Source organism: Strongylocentrotus purpuratus, unplaced genomic scaffold (assembly GCF_000002235.5).
Source record: "Strongylocentrotus purpuratus isolate Spur 01 unplaced genomic scaffold, Spur_5.0 spur5_scaffold_20, whole genome shotgun sequence".
Lineage (NCBI taxonomy): Eukaryota > Metazoa > Echinodermata > Echinoidea > Camarodonta > Strongylocentrotidae > Strongylocentrotus > Strongylocentrotus purpuratus.
In genome coordinates, this window is record NW_022145606.1 from 11,812,685 (window position 1) to 11,819,224 (window position 6,540).

Consider the following 6,540-nt stretch of genomic DNA (forward strand, 5'->3'; position numbering starts at 1 on the left):
ACATCTTTTTATATTTTTGTTACTAGGCCTTATCGATATTATTATTATTATCAATTTTATTATTCCTAGATATTTGGGGCTCAAAAGTTAACCAAATCCCGACTAGGCCCAAAGTCCTCCTTTCATTCTCACGTTATCCGGTTGCCCTAGCAACAACACCCAAACAAATACAAAGGCGAAATACAATGTATGTTTCATAGAAAACTAAAGGAAATCCGGGTAAGTAGGCCCGACACCATTGTTTAAACACAGGTCACTAAGTTCAAATGGGAGATGTGGTTATTATTGCAGATGATGCCCAGTAAGTTTTTGGTGCGTTTGTTATGACTTCACTGGTTAATAACCCCCCCCCCCCCCCCCCCCAAAAAAAAAAAAAAAAAAAATCTACTACAAGATAAACAATCCAGACTAAATGATAGCAATTTTCTCTCAAAATACGATTCCCATACCAGAGCTCAAGATTAGCTTTAAAGGCCAAGTCCACTCCAAAAATGACTAATGCTATGGTCACATTACCCAAAAGTAGGCTGCTCGGCGGCCGAGCGGCGAGTTTTTAACCAATTCCGCCTGGCGGCTGCCCGGCCACCGAGCGGGGGCCGCCCAGGCGCCGCTCGTTTTTAGGGCATCGCTCGGTCGCCGCTGAAGTTTTAGCGCGGAGTTAAAATTGCTGGGCGATGCTTAATTCCAGCAGCGACCGAGCAAGCTACTGATCGGTCGGTCGCTGCTCTGATTTGTGACCATAGCTTAAGGACCTACTTATAATAGAAGCAGAACAATCAGACAAAGCAATCAAAAAAAGTTTGAGCAAACCGGATAACTAATAAGAAAGTTATGAATTTTTAATGACATGACAAACTTTTAATGGGTCGTGATCCAGCTGAGGCCAACACATATAGAGAGCAAAGCACAAAATGTGAATTTATACCTTTTGAGTAAGCTGGAAAATGGTGGGGCACAAAATAGAGATCGAAGAAAAAGTACCACGGAGCTTCTGCTTATTTTCCACTCCTTTTTTGTCCTTTTCTTCTTCTTCTTCTCCTTCTTCTTCTCCTTCTTCTTCTTCTTCTCCTTCTTCTCCTTCTTCTCCTTCTTCTCCTTCTTCTCCTTCTTCTCCTCCTCCTTCTTCTTCTTCTTCTTCTTCTTCTTCTTCTTCTTCTTCTTCTTCTTCTTCTTCTTCTTCTTCTTCTTCTTCTTCTTCTTCTTCTTCTTCTTCTTCTTCTTCTTCTTCTTCTTCTTCTTCTTCTTCTTCTTCTTCTTCTTCTTCTTCTTCTTCTTCTTCTCCTCCTCCTCCTCCTCCTCCTCCTCCTCCTCCTTCTCCTCCTCCTCCTCCTTCGTCTTCCTCTTCTTCTTCTTCTTCTTCTTCTTCTTCTTCTTCTACTCCTTCTTATTTTCTTCTTCTTCTCCTTTCTTCCCCTACTTTTGCACACTTAAAATGTCCTTGTAACTATTTCTTTACAATTACAATTTTAAAAAAATAGACTAATAATTGTTAAATAAAATTGAAATCGATGTTGAAAACAAAGTTAATCGATTATTCTTTGCTCTAAAAAAATATATATATATTAAAGGATGAAGGATGAAACCACTGTAAATCAAACTAAATAAAATCAAAATTAAAACTAAATTTGTATAATCAAAACTAATAATGTGTTTTGATTAAACATTTATTGATATTGAAACTTGAATTTAGTTGTGAATGAATCCAATGAGTACTTTAACCGTACTTTTTTGTAGACAATTAATTTTATCAACAAATTTGTTTCCCAACCCAATTAGTAAAACAGGCACTGGGCACCAGTGCAGATTTTTTCTTAAGCTCGTTGCTAGTTGTTTGTATTCGAGCTATCAATTAAGGATCATCTCCAGTTCTGGTTTAAAAAAAAAGAAAATTAATTCTCACAGAATCAAACGAAACTTACACTGAATGTTTAAGATTACAAATAAATGACATGAGCCAAACAATTTTGGAAAGAAAAAAAATGTATACTGGCTGAGCAATGAGCATATAAAGACAGTAGTACTTGCCCCGACACCATGTGTGTTGTTCCATATACAGCTTTATGTGTACAGTGCTTGTTACTTTACCAAGACTCGGCCAAATTTATTATGATTTTGATGACTCCAGAACCTTGCAGTGCACATCAATGATTACACGCTTACATGATCAACTGTTTCTGATCCATTACACACCTTTTCTTTCACAATGCAATTGCATTACCAGAACTCACCTTTATCTTTAAGGATTTGTATGTATTAATGGGAGTCACTCGTCAATTTTTGTATCCAGAAGGTCATAATTCGCCGACACCAGACTTGGTGGATAATAATCAAATATTAATCGACTACGAGGTTAATATTTGTTTTATGTCCCATATCGACAATAAGGTCTATTTAAAGTGAATTTTACATAATTAAAAGAACTGATTCTGCAGACAGTTTAGCTTCAGCTAGATTTTACAAAGCACAACATGCATACACATGTAATTAAGTCGATGCGCGCTCATTTGACATTGACATTTCGCGTAACCTACTTTGCTATGCGCTATATGCTAATTCAATGGGCAAGTGGGGCAGCAGACCAATCAGATTGCAAGATTCTTCTCCTTCTTCTTCTTCTTCTCCTTTTTCTTCTCCCCTACCTTTGCACAATAATAATTTCCTTGTAACTTTTTCTTAATAATTACAATTAAAACAAATATATACAAATAATTTTAAAATACAATTGAGATCGATCTTGAACGAAAAGTTAATCGATTAGTCTAACGCTTAAAAAAAAAAACATAATGAATGATAAACAATCATAAACCCGCTGTAAATTAAACTAAATGTCAATAAAAAAAATAAAAAAAACAATACATTAACATTATTAGATTAAATAATATGTATTAATTAAACATTTATTGAACTTTATGTCTAGTTGTGAATGAATCCATTCAGCAATATAATCGTATTTTTTGTAGACAATTAAATTTTATGAATACATTTGTTTCACCACCACAGTAATCGAGGAGCCAATCATGCGGCTCTAACTGTCTTCGCTTTAGACAGTACTTTCTCTTTTTGTAAGGCTCGCTGCAATTTAGTGCATCGAGCCATTATTTGAATACTTTTATTCACTGAAACCCCTTTCACACCGGATCTGCGTAGAGTTGCGTAGAAATACGTATCGACTACGCCGAAGTTAGGCCGCGTATTCATGAACAAAATGATGCTTCGGCGTAGTCCATGCGTGGGTTATGCGTAGGCGGGCGTACGGTGGCGTACTGTTACGTATCCTGTGCGTAGGCACCGCGTACATACGTAGGGTTGCTTACGGTTGCCTACTGTGTGCGAATGCGCCGTGTAAATGTTTATAAAGTCTGCCCCTCAATCCACTGCTGCCTGCTGTTCAGAACACATCACTGCTGTTGGAATTACTCATTTCGATCAAACAAAATGATATTACAAACATAAAAACAGGACTACAATCAAACAAAATTATATTACAAACATAAAAACAGTACCACAAACGTACACACAAGCAAATAGATACAGATTTCAAAAAAACATAACATTTCGCATGAGGCTTCCGTTTGTGAATCTCATCTTTTTCCCCCTTTTTTTTAACAGCCTGAGATGTAAAAATCAGAAATTGAATAAACCATAACAAAAACAAATCGTGTCAGTCAGAATTACCTTGTAATATTAAGAATACAAAATAAAGTCAAAGAAACACTTTTACTTCATGAAAAGGATAAATCTTTTTCCTTCTCTTTCTTCTTCTTCTTCTTCTTCTTCTCCTTCTTCTTCTCCTTTCTTCTCCTACCTGTGCACACTAATAATTTCCTTGTAACTATTTCTTAATAATTACAATTTAAACAAATGTATACAAATTATTTTTAAATAAAATTGAAATCGATGTTGAAAACAAAGCTAATCGATTAGTCCATTCCTTAAACAAAAAAAGCAACATAATGAAGGATAAACCCACTGTAAATTAAACTAAATATCATTTTTATAAATATCAAATAACATTTGTACAATTAAAATTAATAATGTAATAATTAAAACATTTATCTAAACTAAACTTTAGTTTTGAATGAAACCAATCAGTTGTTTAACCGTATTTTTGTTAAGACAATTGAATTATATTTATATTTTTATTACTTAATGAATCTACCTGTAGATGGCGCTATTTGGCATGCAGCCTTTGGCTATGCCAGCGTCTTGTTTTTTAAGAGCTCTCTACGAATCGTTCGGATCGCGTAGTCGAGCTAATATTTCAATTCAAAATTCAGGGGGGGGGGGGGGGGTAGTGAGCACTAATTTTTTTTTTTGCTCCAAAAAAATTTGAAAATCGCGCAGTACACACCACCACTTATATGCTACAAGATCAAATTTTCTGATCTATTCCACACCGTTTCTTTCACAATGCGATTACATGACCAGAACACAACTTTATCTTTAAAGCCCTTCTGGATCTCAGTACTTGAATTGCACAACCACTCACAAGCCATTGGAAATCAAAAGTCTTCTTGACACTAAACTATCTTGCTTTCTATTTACATTTTATTCTCATTCTTGAGCGTTTATTCATTCACGTTACATACATACACTAGAAAATATGATACAGACGTTACATTTACAATGTATTCATTATCTTTCATTATTTGACAAAAATTATCATCTTTAGGAGTGAATTTTCTATTTTTGCTATTTCTTACACTAAGAATAAGCAACCAAATATTACAATTGAAAGAAAGAACTTGATTGAAAAGAAGAAAATGCATGATTTCACCATCTAAACTGCATATATCATAACATTTTGCAAAATAATGTGATTTATGTCTGACCAAACATAAGTTTCACAGAAATATTTGATAATCTAATGATTCTTTAATGTTCTGAATTTCCTATTTGACCAAAATTACAGTCAATACCCCCTTCACAAAAGGACACCTGCTCATAGTGATCATCTACCGATATATCAACCCTCCCTCAAGAACAAAAATGTATAAGAATTGGAAGCTGGACAACGTTCCATTTCATTCCAACACACAGAGTGACTAGAATGTAACCTTTTTCAAAACGTATGACTCGGGGGATCTTTTTTTTTTGCATGACCTGTAATAACATGCTTTCCATTAAATACTTTGAGTACATATTTTTGTACACGACAAACAATAGAATAGTCCATGTCCACATAACAATCCACTGAGAAAAGTGCCAATTTGTGATTCCCATATTTATAGTGATCTCATATTTCAAACATTCACAACTCTTAGTTAATATTGGTCTGTTATATTTCAAACTTTCCCCAATCAGTTTCTCTTATTTTTCTGCCTACAGTATGTCTCAAAAAGCTGGGATGTCAGTTAACGGTAGTTTCATTCCATAGCCAGATGAAGGACCCCTATCCTTGTCCATACACCATCAAAATAATGGTCAGTACAACCTGTAGAGATCTGTCCAGCGTATAGTGCATACAGTATGTTTTTGAATGCTTAGCTGGAGTCTTTTGTATATTTCACAAGTGATAGCGTATAAACTTCATTCATTAAAAGCTGGGATGTCAGTAAAGACTCCATGACCATCAAACCATCAAAATAATGTTCTGAACCACATGAAGCAGATATGTTCATAAAAATGTGGTTCATGTTTAGCATGATATCTGCTGTTTTATGTGAGCGATGGCGATCTCTTCTTCATAGATTCTTCTTCTTTTACACTCCTCCTGTCTGCTACCAGAACACTGGGTGATTCTTAAGTGATGCCTTTTCTATGCTTTTTTTCACAAGAATTCCTTGTCCGACTATGTCTTAAGCATGGAAATCTCCACCCCTGTGAAAAGGCTGCAGATTTTTGCTCGATAGTGTTATTAAAGCCTATCTGCACAAGTTTGGCCAGGAGGAATTAGACCTCCCTGCGTGGTCACTGGCAGGTGGTTATCTCATCAAATCAGCTCTCAGTTAACATAAGAAAAAGGGGACCATGGGGGACCAACGGTCACCGCTTAGGCATTGTTTGCTATATAGAGGGCGCAAATAGTTATAAGTAGTGCGGTGGGGCTTTAAAGGGTTGTTTAGTTTGCTATCTGCTGTTTTCTGTGAGCAATGGTGATCACTTCTGTAGAGATCCTGTCCAGCATATAGTGCTTACATCATGTACTCGTTTTACAAAGCCTTTTTACAATGACAAATGACAAAAAACAGTGAAAATCTACAAAGCAATCAGAAGCAAAGATTTCAGTAGCTTATAACAAAAACTGTCATTTGTCACTTAAGACAAATTTGGTGAAATGCCCCCCCAGGTCTTTAAAAGCTGGGATGTACGGCACCTGTACTTTCACTCCATCATGATAGCACGATAAAAGGCTGCAGATTTTTTTCTCAAAAGTGTTTACATAGCCAGAAGGAAGACCCATACCCATGTCCATAAACCATCAAAACATCAAAATAAGGCTTCTTTAGCGTGATATCTGCTGTTTTCTGTGAGCGAGGAGATCATTTCTGATTTTCTGTCGATACCCATGTCCATTAACCATCAAAATTTGGCTTAGCG